The following is a 16,736-nucleotide window of genomic DNA, read 5'->3' on the forward strand; positions in this document are numbered from 1 at the left end:
AAATGAATCTTTCAAAGTCTATTCGTTACTAAGTATTAGTAGTTTAAACATTATGATACCCTTTAAGCCCTAATGTTATGGTTTGCGCATGGCAAACAACCTGCACACGTTAGGTTCTGCATCAGTCTCAAGCTTTCTGCACACTTGCTTGACTCTCACAAACTTAATAATGTCTCTTTCATGCAATTATTTTCCACAATGCTCTACTGATCACTCTGGAAAAAACCTGTAAAACACTGTTACTAGTTCCTGTACATGATATATTGTGCAGTAATGGATTATGATATTATACGTTATATGAAAACTCCATAGAATATAGGCCTTGCTTTACGCCACAGTTCGGAACACGTGGAATTCTGATGACGAGATTGATGTAATTGTGTTCTCTCTCAGAATTATTGCATGATATGAGGCACGATTCATTTATGCAAATGAGATTTTGGGTAGCGAAGGGTAGCGGAGGTAGCGGACCATAATTTCAAAGTTTCATCTATTTTCATCTACTTAGCAATTGTTTAAAAATATAGTAATTGCTAAATGTCAAACAATTACACCAAACTAGCAACCTTTAACGTGTCAATCAAGCGCAACACGGCACGCACTACATTCTGAGCTCGTATGGTTATGTCTGCCATGTGTGAGTAACTAGTGCAAACAACTTCAGCCAGCGGGATCGACTGTACAGCCACGGTCCCGGAGAGACGTGGTACATCTACCGAACACTAACTACGTTCCTGTTTTTACGTTCAAGTTAGAGAAGGATATAGTGGTAAGTGCCCACTGCTTTGTATTCCTATATGACACTATGCGTCTGTTATGAGCTATAACCTTTCCCCATTTTTGTCGCGGGTGACTTGTGAGCTGCAGCGGCTTCTACAAGTCACTCGACCCTAGGCCCCTGACCGTCTCGACCACTTCGGTATGAATGAAACTTGTATCATTATCATCTCGAAATTATGTCCTCAGAGTTTTCGATGCTAATAGCACTTTGAAAGACTTTAATTGAATCTTGTAACGTCTGGAACGCACCTGAATGGGCTCGACAGATACATTGTATGCGGTGGGACGCCGGGAACACACATATCCAGTCATTTTAGGCCAAAAAAGGGGGTAACCCACCACAAATTGCAACAGAATTTATTTTTTCACCATTCAACTCAGAAAAACCCATATAAAAACATATCAAAAGTCTTCCAAAATCCGAGGAGTGGAAAACCGCCTAATTTGCATAAATCCAAAATGGCCGCCACTGTATTATAGTTTCAACGCTTTTGGCCACTTACTGCCCAATATTGGTCCGATTTTAATAATTTTTTTTTATTTCCATATACCTTGTACATTCCCTTCATATTTTAGACATTTTTACAATAATTCCATCGCCAATATTTACAAAACAGGAACATGAGTCCGAATTTTACTGTAAAACAATAGTATTCTCACACACTATGTCTTGTAATCAATACTTGTTTTATTTTATACGATACAAATGTCTGTAATGTGAAATAAATCAATCAATCAATCAATCAATCAATCAATCAATCATCAATAAGAAAGAAAGAAAGACAAGAAGACAAAATTATTGATCAGTTGTTGTTCGTCTTTGTTAGTAAAGGGAAAGCAACTCCACTTCATATTTAGGTTGTTTGCGTTTTGTGTGTGATATTGTGTATATAAGTGTATATCATGTTTGGCTGTTTTGTGTAAAATGTTGCTCAGCCATGGCGAGACGTACCCGTAATCTACGTGTCTTGTGTTTATCCGCACTGGAGCGGAGAGATTGCTGTGACACTACGATACTTTGGCGCTACGTTTCGAAAACAGAGTTTTCTTGGGTACACACTTGGAGATAGGTTCGGATTAGAGAGAGACAGAATGGCCGGAGAGAGTTGTGTATTGTGTCTTAGTATGACCAAGTTAAAAGATAAAAAAGGAAACACATAAACAAGAATCATAGAATGACAAAAATAACGAAATGTCACAATAGAACAAAATTGAGCAATGCATCAAACAACTCAGATTCAACACACAAACTCACCAATTTGAAATCAACGTACTTAGCAAAGGCTTAAAATTCATTCCCACAACAAATCGTCCTAACAAAATTCACCTGTTAGGGGACATAAAATATACATTCCGAAAATGAGACTCCGATATATCATGAGACACAGACCGTACAACACCCAGTCAAAATGAACTCGAAATGGATCCCACATACAACCGAGAACACAAACTAGAAAATAATTTGGAAGCAACAAAATTGGCTATTGTTAACACACCTATTCGAAACACACACAAAAAACAACCTGACACGTGCAGAACAAATAGTGTTCAAAACACTGTCAAAAACAAGAAGATAACCATCAAACCGTTTGATAAAGGACGGGGTCAGCAATTTTAACACTGATGATTACATAGAAGAATGTCAACTTACGATCAACAATACTACACAAAGTTGGCAACAGATGACACAAAAAATACAATAGAATCATACCGGTACACAATCTCATAACAGTAATGTACAATGAAAAACACATTGACCATCACACATATGAATATTTGAATCCGTTGATAGAAATATAAGAACGCTTTGGTACCTTCTACCGAAAATACACAAAGTGCCGCCGTACTATGTTCGTAGTACGGCAAATCATAAGTGGATGCTCCAGTCCAACATTTCACATATCAGAATTCATTGACCATTTTCTCAAACAAATCGTCAAGAAAGAACCAACATACATCAAGACAACAGACTTTATACGGAAAATCGAGACAATCAAAGTTCCGGCCAAAGCGACACCAGTAACACTGGATGTAATTTCCATGTACACGAATACACCACATGATGAGGTAATTGAATCAATCGGCAGAGCATTAAATCAGGAAAGATCATCAAACAGTTACATAATCAAGCAACCACCAACGAAACACATGATAGCTCTGCTAGAAGTAATCTTAAAAAAACAACACATTCGAATTCAACGATGAATTCTACTGGTAAATATGGGGATGCTCGATGGGGTCCCCGTCTTCTCCAAAAATAGCAGATATTACATTTCATGAGACAGAAACGAGAATAATACAGAAACACAAACAACAAATATCGACCTGGCTGAGGTTCAGGGACGATGTTTTTCTGATTTTCATCGGAACACAACACGAACTCAATGAATTAATATCAAACATCAACAAAATGCATCCTACTTTCAATTTTCGGTTGAAAGCTCCTCACAAGAAATGAAACATATTTAGACCTATCTACAAAGGTCGTCGATACAACAAAGAGAATATTCTTGACATCAACACATACACAAAGCCAATAGATACATTTCAATTCATACAAAGAAACTTATGCCATCCGGCAGCAACATTCAAAGGTCTGATCAATGGTGAATCATTACGATACATCAGAACATGTAAGAACGAAATCGATTTTACACAAAAAGTCACACAATTAGTGAAAAATTACAAGACCGACAATACAAAAAATGAAATAGAAAAAATTATCAGAGAGACAGATCATAAAACAGAAAAAGACTGATTGAACAACAAAAAGAAAGAAATAACGCCACCAACAATACCAACATATAGCCCGTTCATAGAAACGACAAAAATCAAGCAAGCCCTGACAGAAAACTGGAGTGAACTTGAAAAGACGAAACACTAAAAAAAACTGTTCCAAAACCAACCTATAATCGCATATATTTATTAGAAGGAACAGAAATATAGGTGACACACTTATAAGCGCCAGACTTCACAAAAACTACAATAGCTCAAACTCAGGGTCACACGAACCTAGACAAACACAACGAGATCAAACTGTAGACATTCTAGCTCCCCTACTTGTGAACAACAAACGTAAGTGGAACAAAATATTACCAAATTAAAAAATCTAACAATAAATCAATTGTGCTCACCAATCAAAAATGAATTTTAAGTGGCTGATGAAGAAAACTGTATTTTCGAAACGTAGCGCCAAAGGATCGTAGTGTCACAGCAATCTCTCCGCGCCAGTGCGGATTAACACAAGACACGTAGATTAGGGGCACGTCTCGCCATGGCTAAGCAACATTTTACATAAAAAAGCCAACATGATATACACTTATATTATACACAATATAATTCACAAAACGCAAACAACCCAAATGTGAACGATGTGTGGAGTTGCTTTCCCTTTACTACCAATACAATTTAATTCCCATGTGATCTGTACACCTTCCAGGAGACTTAAAACCCCCTCTCCCTTTGCTCGACTCTCCCGCGCTGGCACACTTTGTCAATTCAGGCGCGGCTGTTTATCTACAATTTTGGTGAAATAAACAGCATTTGGAAACTGGTAATTTTACAATTACCAGCTAGTATTGAACCTCATGTTGAGTTTCACAACTATGGTGACAACCAGTGTACCCTGGTAACACAATATCAACACACTAGATATAACTAGACTTCAAACAAGGTGACTGTGTTTGATATAAATAAACCCCAACTTTTTATAGGACGAATGTCTAAACAATGCGTAAGTTCATGCAGCCGGTGGCTTTTCATGTGAAATAGGGAATAGGATATTGGCAAATTAACAGCCAAAAACAAAATGGATACATATTCTGTATTAGTTATACTGAGATTGCTTTCAATATATTTCACACCATATATGTTAGCATCTTGCAAAATTAGACCAGTATTGATTATAAGTTGAACTGTGTTTGTGTACCATTGTTAAACCCTGAACTTCAGACTTGTGTGCCTATTTTATTAAGAACTACAATTGGAAATGCCCTAAAAATGTTGGAAATTAGAAGAGAATGTACAATTTATAAGAAAATAAAAAAAATATTGTCCAAATCGGACTGATATTGCGCAATATGTGGTCATAAGTGTTGATTCCATTATACCGGGGCGGGGCCATTTTGGATTTATGCAAATTAGGCATTGTTCCACTCCCTGTTTATTTATTTATTTATTTACTTATTTACTTATTATTTATTTATTTATTTAACATTACAGACGTTTGCACCTTATAAAATCATGAAACAAGTATTGATTAGAAGACATAGTGTGTGAGAATACCATTGTTTTACAATAATGTTCCTATTTTGTAAATAAAAACAATGGAATTTTTGTAAACATCTCTAAAATATGATGACAATGTTCAAGGTACATGGAAATAAAAAAAGATTACCAAAATCGGACCAATATTGGGCAGTAAGTGGCCAAAAGCATTGAACCTATAATACCGGGGCGGCCATTTTGGATTTATGCAAATTAGGCACTTTTCCACTCCTTGGATTTTGGAAGACTTTTGATATGTTTTTTCTATGGATTTTTCTGAGGTGAGTAGTGAAAAAATAAATTCTGTTGCAATTTGTGGTGGGTCATTTCATATTTTGACTGGACTAACAGCACGGTATTCAGGGCACAGTGTGTGGTTAACACAGCTGCCGCCGTTGTGCATACCACGGCGGCCGCTATGTAATTCTTGATGCAGGGCCAGGCCGGCCGAATAAAAAAGAGGTCGGCCAGTTGCGAGTTCGGCCAGTAGGAGTATGGTTATATGATGAGACTACAGTGTTCTTCTATTTTCTAGGTCTCGCTAAAATTATATGTGAAAGCGATGTCAATGTCATTCAAGAGCGCGATGTTTGCAAACTTCCTTCCGCCATGGAGGTTACCTCGCTTCAACGCTAACTACACGATGAAATCGGCTGCGCAGTGTATGTGGTACATCGTGTTTTGCTTTCCATTAAAAAAACTTAAAACCTACGATTTACTACCATAAAAACCATAGCATAAAACGTTATTCATCCAACGATCAACGATTAAGTCATTGTTACTGCTTGCTGCGAAAACGAGCCCTGCCAGTCCTTGGCATGTTCTTTTGGGAATGACCAAGCTACCCGAGTGGCAAAGGCTACGGATTCGCAGCAATGTTTAACTGCCAATTTGTACCTTTCGATCGTACGCCCTACTACCCGCGATCTGCTGAAAGACTGAGGGCCACCAATGTGTTTGTCAGAGTGGAACGACATTTCGTTGTTTACTGAATGTTCAACGAAATAACATCATAACATCACTGTCGAATGTGAAGAGAAAATGTACCCAATCATATAAATGTAAGTGGCCGACCTCTCCCACTGGCCGAGTTGGTCGGCGCGGCACTGGCCGAGCTCGCAACTGGCAGACGGCCGGTCGCAGTCCTAGCCCAGCGTACGACGCGTTTGTTCCCGGCCTTATACGGCCTCCCCGGTCCGTATAACTCTGGGGACACACAGCATTGTACACAGGGCTAGGGCCGGGTCTATCAAAGTCACCAAACTCTACGAACAGCTGTCTGCGCGCTGCGCTTGGTCGTAAAAGTGTCTGAGCTCTGCATTTGTGTATCGAAACAGCTAAATTGTTTGTTCAGAAGCCAATTTTCCCAGGAAAGATGCATGATATATTCAGTAAAACGTCATGAAACAAGAAAGATATGACAAGGTAGAGGTGAGCACAATTAGCGACAAGAGAGTGTTGGGGTCGAAACGGACAGGTGTCGAGGTGACTTACTCCGAGCCCGGGACTCAGTCCTACTGCAGCTAACATTATGAGCTCTGTCTCCAAAAATCTCTAATCTTTCAGTGGAAGCGCAAACCGTGCGCGTCTGGGCCATGTCAAACATGTGCTTCCAAAGGAAATCTGGAGATATTTTGAGACAGAGCTCACTCTTCTTTTGTTCAGTTGTCCCTTGGTCCTTCGCTATGACCCTTCGTTCAGCCCTTTCCCAGTGAATGTAAGCCTTTACCATTGGCGTCACATTGCCTTTGACTGTGCATTCAAATCCAGATAGAATACCTTGGCCAGTCTACATATATTTAAAGTTTTTCTTATGGGCGTGGGTGAAAGAGATTTTATTATATTATATCATCAAGTGAAGTAAGAATACTTAGATTATGTGTTAATATTATAGTGTTCTTGGGAGTTTGAAACTAAGTCTTGGCTTATAAATATAAAGTTCATGAGCATATCCTTTGGGAAAAAATTAATCAGAAAGTCAGCAATGCTGAAGGGGTAAGCCTAATTTATGTTTCACATTCCATAATCATGTACCAAGTTCCCATGTCTTATGGTTTGCGATTCACTCAGAATTTAATTCAGATGCGTGTCTGACTTTGCTGAGAATAAATCTACATGGAAGCATGAACAATCTTTATTTCCTGGCATGCTGTACTATCAATACATTTTCAAGATTTCAGTGTGTTAACGCTCATGGCATGTTTCAATTCCCAATAACAATCAAAAGCTATGTTTCTTGTACCAAACTAAACTAAGGGAGACTTCAGTGATTATGAGCAAGTGGTCGGGGTTGATTGGTATGCATGAGATTCAAGGAGACACTCCGATCCTTTTTTTCTCAAATTCTGCCCTCCCCAAAGCTTGTATTCACAAATCAAATGAAACCGTCCACTTCTTAAAATCAAGGTGGCAAATTCTCTGACATATTGGGGAATAGCAATTCTGTTTACATAGTAATATAATAAATCTTGCAAATTGCAACATCAATGGTCTCCACGATTGGATTGAAAAATTGTGCTGCCTCATTTCCATATTTTAGCATAACAATATTAGCATACTATTTGCATAAAATTTAAGTACCTGTCACAACTTTCCTCAATATGTCACTCTACACAGTAGACATGATGATCACATGATAAATACACTCTCAAAAAGCAATCGAGAATACTACATGGAACTTCACTGTGTATCAAGTGATAAGTTACATGTAGCATAAAGCTGGTCAGTTTTCTAGAAAAAAATGTCCTTTGAAGTTGAAACACTTCGTAAGAGTATTGACAATGATAAATACTGAAAGGTTAAAAATACAGAGTTGAAAGAAGAGTCACATCCCAAAGTGGCCTTACATGTCTTATACAGTATTTTGTTACATGTTTTGTAAGTGGGTAATTCCAGCACGCTGCCACATTTAATGGGCCTGTGGAGAACTGTGATTATAAAATACAATTTTATACTCTTTAAATGGGGTCCAGTAGCTAAATTAGTGACAGAAGTTGCAGTTTAGGGCTTCATCAACTTGATTTATTTTGAATCATGGGGGGAAAAAGTGCCAAGGTTGTAGAAGTGGTGATCAAGACTCAGAGTCTTAGCTTTCATTTTGAACTCACTTCGGTGTGTATGTGATTTGTTCTTTTAAAGCTATAGGAGTTGGGTGAAGATGTTGTCATGGATACCTGTCCTAGGACACTACCATGGATCCCAGTCCTGAGGTCGCTGTCATGAATTTCTGTCCCAAGGATGTTGATCATAAAGTGATAATTGTAAGTTATGAATAATTTTCCTAATGCAGTATAAATATATGCCAGATAGACTTAGATGGTATCATGCACCTAGAAGTCATGTTATCATGGTACAAATACTGGGCAACAGTATGTGTGTACATATAGGAATAAATATGACCATTTTATGCATTTGTTGTTGTTACTTTCTTGTTTTGTCGTAGTTGAGCAAAGGCACTTCTGCAGTTGTGGACTCAAATAACCATTGGCTCATTTGCATATCAACAATCCGATCACTTCAAAAAAAGATAAACAAGATCAAAATCAAACACTCACATGATGAACTACATGTATACTATGCATAAATTTCATTCCAAAGTATCACTTTGTTTGCTTTTCAATCTTTTAGGCCAAAAATGAAGTTAGTTTCTCATCATCAATTTATTAATATAGACCAACTGCATCAACCTCCCTCCTAAAATATCAGGGGCTGTACGTGCCATATACATGTACCTGAAACTATCAATTGCCAAGAAAAATTGCAAACATGATAGCGTGTGCATGTTTGGTAAATAAACTTTTCCCGTGCCTGGGATTCATCAACTGTCTCAGAATGCTGCACATGCTCTTGTTCTTGCATCTTGCAAATTTCTTGGGGGCACGGTGCTCACAGAACATGAAATTGATAGACTGGAAGATCAGGCTTCATTAAAGTCTAGAGTGTTTTAACTGAAGGATATTTGGCATTGTAAGTAGATCAAGTCTCCCGTTCAGTCATTTGAAAATATGAGAATGAAAGTTACTTTGTTTTTAAAAGCTTCTCATTTTTAGCCTTCTTTTTCCCTATCATGATTTGGGAATATTCTCCTTGTTAATTGTTTTTTTTACCTAAAAGGTAGTAAAACTTGTGAAGCAAAACATGTCTCATACATTGCATTTTAACATAGATTTGAAGATTTGAAGGTCCCTGAAGACAGAGATACTGTACACATGATTTTCAGACTAAAGCTGTTACAACATATAAAGCCAAGTGGTTGAAAATACATATAGTTATGGCTCAATACTGCTTTTTACTGACTCTGCAGGTGGGAAAGTGATACTGTCTGGCAGGTGTTCCCAAGTCATGATTGAGTAGTGCTCATAAGTTATCTCTTCTTCTGCAATGTCAAATACAGACATTCTGCATTTCTAAGATGGATATTGAGTTACATGACTGCAGGTAAAAATATTTAGTTTTGCTAAATGATTTATACATGGTGTATGCTATTTTTTGCTTAGCTTCAAGGGAAAAGATGCAAAGGAAAAGAAAGCGCCATGTTCTTCTGAAAATGAGAAAGAGAAGCCATATAAAACTGGTCAGTGAATTGTTAATGATATACTGACGCCTTGCCAGTGTACTGAGTGGTTGTAAGGACAACACAGTTACATGTACATGTGTTTGCCTGTTAAGTTGTGAGTTACCTGAAATTAAATAATTTCCTTTAATTCTTAAGTTAAGGGGAAATTATTTTGGCAACTTGCAGTCATTAAAGCCTACAGCCAGTCAGTATGTTTCTAGATATAGACCTCATTTATGCACACTAGAGGGACACAGTATAATAAATTACCCACAATACTCTTTGATTTGTATCCTTGAAGGTAACTTTTCTAAAAACTTTTTCAGTCTGCATGTAAGTACTAGTGTGCAGCATCAGAATAATTTTTAAATAATATCTAGTAAAAGTATGTTTAGATATTTCAGTGAAATTTTGAAAATAACCACTAAACAACCATAAATGTCACATTCTGCGGGTACTACAATGCCATACTTTTTAGGTAGCAAGTTATGACAAACTGAAGGAGTCATTCTCTCAGAAATCTTAGCATGCAAACTTCTTTTGTCATTTTCATTGCAAAAAATCAATATCCTTTTGTTTCATAAAACAGGTGCAACTAGTCTCCCTACTTTCCATCACATTATTCTGTATGGCTGAGGACAATCTCTGGCAAATTTCACAAAAATGCTATCTTCTCTCCCAATTATGCATAATTTTCCAAATTATTTAAAATGAGAATTGAGAAGAATGGTGTGCATAAAAGTACGTTTTCAAAATTTTGATAGATAGTCTGTGAATTTGTCTACCCGTACGAAAGATCAAAACTTGCTACATATTAGTACATATATGTTACAAATTTGATACACACTTTAATTGAACATGTGAAATATGCACCAAGCTTGTACTAGTTTGGTACACACTACGGGATTTTCACCATGGTAGTTGTGACATTTGTACCAAGCTTGTAGATATATGTGAAATACAATCAAGTTTGGCACGAACTTCAGATTTTTTTAGCTGTCCCACGTGGCACTGTTTTTCACAGAACTGTTCAAACAATGATCGAACTACTACCCTGTGTTCATTGTACAAAATGACAAATTAATTCTTTTTTAAATTAATTCTTTTTTAAATTTAAAAATTTTAAATACTCTCGGTTGTTAACACATATCATATGATATGAATTAGGTTACGCGTGGAATGTACAAATTTATCAAAACCATGGAGGTATAGCTAAATCCATTATCAAACTATTGCAACATCATGAATGAAAAACATCAAAAGTCAACTAAAACTTAGTTCAGCTGCCATTTTTTCAAACAATTTCCTTGGACATATTTTAAATGATTAGGATCCAAAATGGTACTCAAATTCCAGTTAAAGACTTTTTTGTTCCGTTCACTAGTCGTAACCACTGAAAGTACCTGTCATGTGTCCGCCAAAACACATTCACACTGTCATACCATCAGTACGCTCAGAGCAGGGAAAGTCATTGCCACGGCTATAAATGATTACTTGCATTATTACACATGTCCAAAGACCATGGATCCCAGCTGACACCAAATGTCTTCAAATGATTGATTTCAAGTGCATAAAAGTTGGTCAAAAAGTAATATACTCTCCCATTTCTCGAGAAACTGACATTTCAGATAAATGAGAGCATCGAGGTCACAGGTCACACAGATAATTATGTATTCGAACTTCAACCTTACAAGATCACATGTCGTGAAAAGAGACATCTGATTGGCTAATTTTGCCAACACCAGCATTTGAACTCCAGTACCACTAAGGAAGTCATGCATTGCTTCAGCAGTCAAATTTACAACGTTTTTACCCGCCGTTTTGGGGGAGAAATTGTAGATTATTTCCATCATCGGACGATTAAGGGAACAAAGAAGAGATTTGGCAGTACAATTGTTGTTTGAAATTGAAGGACATTGCCTGCATTCGACACCGAGAGTTCATGTAAGTTAAACACATTCAGTAGATCATGGATGTCCGTTATACACTCAAATGGCCTTGGACAATTCCGCGGGATTTCAGTTAAGTTTCAAGCTAGAGTTCGCTGCTTTGACACTTTCCATGCCACAGAGGACTATTTCAAACCAACCACTGTTCTTTGAGAACATCATGATGACAAGAAGTGAGACTGTCCGTATCGATCATTGCATTGGGACTTATGATAGAAACTCCACTGCGCATGCTGTGCATTGGACAAATCGGACATGGCAGAGTTACTTTCGTCACAGTTGTCGATATCTTAACGGTGGAAGAAATATTTTGGACTCGGCGGAACTAATCTATTATCCAAGTGATGTGGAATTTGGTTGTGTTTAGTTGTTTTCTTTTTGAAGTTGGACTGTAAGTGTCTGTTCAAATATCGCTGTTAAGTCAAGGTCATCACATACTCCATGGAAGTTTTTATTTTTTTTGTAGCTATGGACATTGTTTTTTCCATGATTTTGCGTTTTGATTTGAACATGTAAATAATACAACATTAACTTAAAACTCTCATGTTTTCCATGTACATTCCATCGGAAAGGTATTTTGAAATGTTAAAGTGAATTTATTCGTCAAAAAAGTATATGTCACAAAATTACAAAATGTTTTGAATAAGTTTTTCATAGCTATCTATGAGACTTTAACATAATTTTTTCACTATTCAGTTTCTATTTGGTACACATTGAAAAAATTGTGATCTGTATGATCTTCTTTAAAGAGACAGAATTTACCATTTTTCAATGTAAATTCCATTGTCAGGGAATATTTTGAATTATAGTGTACTGTACATATATGCCAAAAAGAATATATTTTACAGCTCATTTTATGTATAAAGTACAAAGATTGTGTGTTTATTACAGTAGAGATACTGTATTCTACAGTAATATATTGTGTTTTTTAGTTAACAAATTTATTGTCTGAGAAGTTTTTTCTTTTTACAGTGTAGTATAGTTGAATGTGTCATAGGGTGAGTGTGTGTTGGATGTAGTAATATCCTCTCAACTTTTTCATAGATGTTCAAACCTAGCATCTGGATACATGACTTGAAGGTGAATTTTAGAATGTGCTGCTCACAAAGTAAATATATCTACAGAGTGTACATTTATAAGCCAGTTTAGAAATTATCATTTGTATACAATACAATGGGGAGTAGCAGCACGATGATGTCATGTACCACATGTTGTGTGAGCATTACTTTGAAAAACGCTGTCAGGAATTACAATCATCTAAATCCCCTGAAATGTTACCAGGGCAACAGTATGTCTGCTGTTGCTAAGGCAACAGATACCATGCCCAGATATTGAATCCCCCCCCCCCCCCCCCCCCCCCCCCGCGCATCTCCAAGCTTGGTGCACACTCAATACAAACAAAAACAAATGACCTCTACATTCTCTGTACAAACTTGGTGCAATGTTCATCACACTTTCCACACATACTTGCTGCAAACTTAGCCTATGTTTGAATCAAAGTGTATATAACTGACTAGCAAGATTGGTGCTTGTTTGGATGTCAGAATTGTATCAAGTTTGTAACAAGTAAGGAATGCAAACTTGTGGCAAATTTTGATCTTTCGTAAGGGTACACATGGGAGACATAGTAGACTTCACTCAAGTATCTCCGAGGATACAAATCGCAATGAATTATGGGAAATCTACAGTACTGTGAGGGATGAATGATCATCGATAGGCTTTCTTTGTTCCTCTCACTCATGGCAGCTTCGATGTGGCACTGACGTTGAAGTAATGATGATATTAAACTCTGGAATTTTATTCTCCTTCCAAAGTTTTCTGCAGTAATACCTCTTCTTGACCTTATCCTGTCCTTTCTTCCTTTTAAGTGAGGTATAAACTGCTTTTGTGAAAAGATCTCCACCATCTCTGAGTCTGATCCTGTCACATCCGAGTTCCATTAGATATGTGTATAAATACATGTAGGTTGCATATATTCATATCATCAAAACCAGATTCTGTGGTATCCAGGGAAATTCAGTGAACCATTTTTATATTGACCATTTTTCAAAACAAACTATACAATCCTAGTTGACTGCAACCTATCTATTCAGAACAACTCTCAGACACTGTGTTTGTTCTCTCAGAACAGTAGCTGTAAGTTTTGATGATTTTATTATTAATTTTGTTCTCAATTGTACCAACTGTACTGTCTTCTTCTGTTGCGAAAAGCACGTTGCATGTCCAGTGTTCAACTTGTGAAGACAGCATACATCATATATTAAATTGTGATTGTTAGCAAATTAATTTTAGTCCACACCAAAATTCACAGTGCACTTTGATTAGGTGAAAACTTGACATTTCAAGGGAGAAGAAAAGATAGTTAAGTTGGTACAAAAACAAAATATTTTTTTTTAATCAGAAAAGTAACAGGTGTATTGTACTGTTTTAAACTTAAATTAGACTGTCTAATGATGTGTGTTTTTGTGATGTCTATACAAATGTGTAGTTTATGTATTACAGCTAATCAAACCAGTCTCAAAGTGGCCTTTCAGTTAGGATGTAGTGGATGCTATTAGCTTTTATCTATACTGTATTGCATTATTCAAGTTAAATTCCACAGAAACTATGTCAGTTAAGCAAGTGATCTCCCTCCATTCAACCCCAGTGCTTCAAATCTGAGACAGTACCACAGACTGCTTCGCTTTAACAAGGTATATCTGTGTGATTGTTTGCTTTGAATGGGATCTTTAAAACGGGTTCCTTTGTAAGAGTCATGCCATGGATTTTACTTGGGAGGCTTAGGAAGGAATTATCATGGGTAAATAGAATATTAGACAATGTGAGGGGCTAATACTCAAGTGTAGGCTATCATTGAACAACACTAATTTTGATGCATGGCAGTATCTTGAATCCACATAATCATCTTTCTACCAGGCTCCATAGACAAACCATAGAAATAAATACCACTTGGGAGAAAGAGGATTAAACAAACTGACATCCTGAGCATGTAATAAAGAGTTTCAAACAATGATCAAAGTTCAGTGTCCTCATGTCTCTAATTTTTAAATTGTTCAATTTCTCATTTCTTACCTTTCCATAGGAAGGAAGCATGCTACATTCATGGATGAAAAGTACCACTGACTGAGGCTGAGGAAGAAGCCATTGACAGGCATTTTTGTCACAGTAACAAAGTCTGAAGCTGAAAAATACCTTGTGCAGGGAAAAGTTTTGTACAACAGGGACTGGAAATAACTGAAATGCCATGTTAAAAGCTGAACCATAGCATTAGGAAAGCAAACATTTACAGGAGACTACAATTTCACATAGACTACTCCCAGGCAATGCAAATGCAGGATCATATTAATTATCACACTGGTATGATTAGTCCAACCTCCATGTGGATTGCATCTTCATATAAATGATACATACATGTACAAAGGAGTAAAATTGATATGATGATGTAATTCTCACAAACTTAAATAGCTTTTTAATCCCTAGACACAAGGACAATGTATTTGAGCATACATATATGCAATGTTACTTTCTTTCTGATATTATCAAAATTTGCCAGCCATTATTATTTTTATGTCAGGAAATATTACTTTGGCAGGTGTGAACTGAGGAAAGTGCACCATGACCCACATATGTCCAGTAATTTTCTTCAAATGTGATAAGATCTGAAATGTCAATGTGATGGCCTGCTATCAGTTTCACTTTTTATCATGCAAAGGGCAATACAGAAAAACAGCAACTTTGTTGGTGATTTTGAGTCTTCTCACTGAATTGCAAGCACAAACATTGTGAATTTCAAATAAGATTTCATTCAAACATATTTCTTTTTATCACATGCAAGAGGTCTCTATATATTTCAATTAAAGCACCTATTTACCAATTTGAACTGTATCATCTTTTGTGAGTTCTTTTTCAGGGGGTGTCATAATGTTAGTTGCATTTATGGGTGAACAAGTTCAACATCACCTTAGAGTTTGACGATGTTGAGTATTGTGACTTTTGATGGAAAAATGCCTTTACAGATATTTTCTTTGCATGTGTGTTTCATCTTTCATGTAGAAAATCAGTGCTATACAATATCTTCCTTTCACACTAATTTTGCTCCTACAGCACAACACTTCTTACAGACTGCTTCATAAGTGAGATTTTAGCCTGCTGTCAATGACACAGAGCTTTATTCAGATAAGTGGATTGTCCTCAGTCCTCCATCCTCTGTGTTCCATCAACATTCATCTTCTTTTCAGGAACTGCTAGTTCAGTTGCAGGTTCTTAAGGATAACTGAAGTTCAAATTTTGCATATTTGTATTTTCCAGCAATTTCGTTGGTTTTTTGTCAAAAATCTTCGCCTCTGAAATCGTTTGTTCTATTTGTCTGAAATTTGGTATGTGGTTTGCTAGAGGTAACAAGTTTGTTCGAACAATTGTGGAATTTGTAAGTCTGGGACAATTCCCATTTTTGGTCAAAAAATCTCTAAAAGAGTTTGTTGCACAAGTTTGAAATTTGATGTGCAGGTTGCTAGGGGTGACATGTCAGGTTTGTCAAATTGCAGTGATTTTGCATATTTTTATTTTGGGTCGGTTTTTCCTGTTTTTGGTCAAAAAATCTTCGCTGACTACCAACTTTGAGCCAAAGGGATTTTTTGAGTGACAAAATATTAGAAACCTGTTTCAAGCCAAATGATATTCGAGAGTCAGCTCCAAGATTTCATTTTTTCTGGAAATTTTGTTCTGTTTATCACCTACTCTGTTGGCTAAAGTATGTCAAAATGTTTGTATTTATCTGTTTAAACACAGCCTGTATGTATATTGTCAACATTGTTACTGTGAAAAAGTGAATTTCAGTTCAGGCTATCCAGACTGTTTAGAAAGCTGAAAGCACTTCAGCATAATTAGTGGCAAGCAGGTGCAGTTGACTCTCACCACACTATAAATATCAAAATTATCATGAGTGAGCAATTATACCTCTACTAATCTTCCTGTAAATCTTCTTATGTCCGTCACATTCTTATTTCAATAATGAAATACTTTTCATTGAAATTATACCCTGTAGGTGCAAATTAATGTTTTTATTTTTGTTGTTTAAAGTAATTTGCTTGATTGTTTGCTAATGAGAGACATGTCTACAAATACACCATATATACGGCTTAGTTATCTATGTGAGTTAAGCAAACTATGTTGACATCACTGACAAA

At 36.6% G+C, this 16,736-nt stretch overlaps 1 long non-coding RNA gene across 1 annotated transcript; it reads left to right on the plus strand.

The window, feature by feature from the left end:
• Nucleotides 1–399: 399 nt before the first annotated feature.
• LOC139118692 (uncharacterized) lies at nucleotides 400–15,430 on the plus strand. The gene is made up of 4 exons (XR_011548783.1): nucleotides 400–769; nucleotides 8,185–8,306; nucleotides 9,543–9,619; nucleotides 14,633–15,430. It is a non-coding gene; the product is annotated as an uncharacterized lncRNA (long non-coding RNA).
• The last annotated feature ends 1,306 nt before the right edge of the window (nucleotides 15,431–16,736 follow it).

This window comes from Ptychodera flava, chromosome 19 (genome assembly GCF_041260155.1).
Source record: "Ptychodera flava strain L36383 chromosome 19, AS_Pfla_20210202, whole genome shotgun sequence".
NCBI classification, from domain to species: Eukaryota; Metazoa; Hemichordata; class Enteropneusta; family Ptychoderidae; genus Ptychodera; species Ptychodera flava.